This window comes from Nanorana parkeri, unplaced genomic scaffold, assembly GCF_000935625.1.
Source record: "Nanorana parkeri isolate BGI_ZX_2015 unplaced genomic scaffold, ASM93562v1 scaffold35, whole genome shotgun sequence".
Lineage (NCBI taxonomy): Eukaryota > Metazoa > Chordata > Amphibia > Anura > Dicroglossidae > Nanorana > Nanorana parkeri.
Genome location: NW_017306303.1, coordinates 162,431 through 163,796, shown reverse-complemented (window position 1 = coordinate 163,796; position 1,366 = coordinate 162,431).

Genomic DNA, 1,366 nt, shown 5'->3' with positions numbered 1-1,366 from the left:
GTGGTTATTGTGAATGTGTAGTTACAGTGTATCTGTAGTTATAGTGAATGTGTGGTCACAGTATATATGTGGTTATTGTGAATGTGTAGTTACAGTGTATCTGTAGTTATAGTGAATGTGTGGTCACAGTATATATGTGGTTATTGTGAATGTGTAGTTACAGTGTATCTGTAGTTATAGTGAATGTGTGGTCACAGTATATATGTGGTTATTGTGAATGTGTAGTTACAGTGTATCTGTAGTTATAGTGAATGTGTGGTCACAGTGTATATGTAGTTATAGTGAATGTGTGGTCACAGTATATATGTGGTTATTGTGAATGTGTAGTTACAGTGTATCTGTAGTTATAGTGAATGTGTGGTCACAGTGTATATGTGGTTATAGTGAATGTGTGGTCACAGTGTATCTGTAGTTATAGTGAATGTGTGGTCACAGTGTATATGTGGTTATAGTGAATGTGTGGTCACAGTGTATATGTAGTTATAGTGAATGTGTGGTCACAGTGTATATGTGGTTATAGTGAATGTGTGGTCACAGTGTATATGTAGTTATAGTGAATGTGTGGTCACAGTGTATATGTAGTTATAGTGAATGTGTGGTCACAGTGTATATGTAGTTATAGTGAATGAGTGGTCACAGTATATATGTAGTTATTGTGAATGTGTAGTTACAGTGTATGTGTGGTGTGGCAGTGGGCAGATAAAGATGTCTGGGTATAGCCAGGGTGGCAGATTTGTGTGGGTGCAAAACAGAAAAACAGAGTCTGAGGCGCAACTGCCCTTGGGGTTGGACAGGTGAGAATAGGGGGAAATTTCATGGGTAGGGCATGCAGGGTTAATGCTGCCCGAGAAGCAATTACGTTGATATTTTTCCTCCGTGATGTATTAAGTATCAGGGGTGGAGGGAGAAATAAAAAACAAAAAAGGTGCACATGAAATGGAGGCAAGTTGAGCGGTGTGTGGTGCGTATATCAACTCACCGTGAGGTTCTTGAGGAAATGTAGTCATCGACGACGGGATTCCGTCGGGTGCCTGTGTGTGGGACGTGCTGCTGGGCTGAGTTGCGATGGCTCGGGTGTGAGTCCGTCCCTCACGCTGGTGCTGGCAGAACTGGGGCGTCTGGTCTGCTGGCGGATGGGGGACGTCGATCACGTCCTGTGTTTGAGGAGGTCTGGTTCGCTGGCGGGTGGAGGACGGCAATCGCGTCCTGTGTTGGAGAGGGAGAGAGAGCTTGCGGTGTGGGCAGTGGCTCTCTGTACGAGGTTGAAATGGGTGACGAAGTGCGCAGGCGCCGCCGAGCGACGGCGGTCGTGGTGGTCCAAAAATGGATAGGACGCTTGTGGTAGTCTTGGCAACGCGTTTCGAAG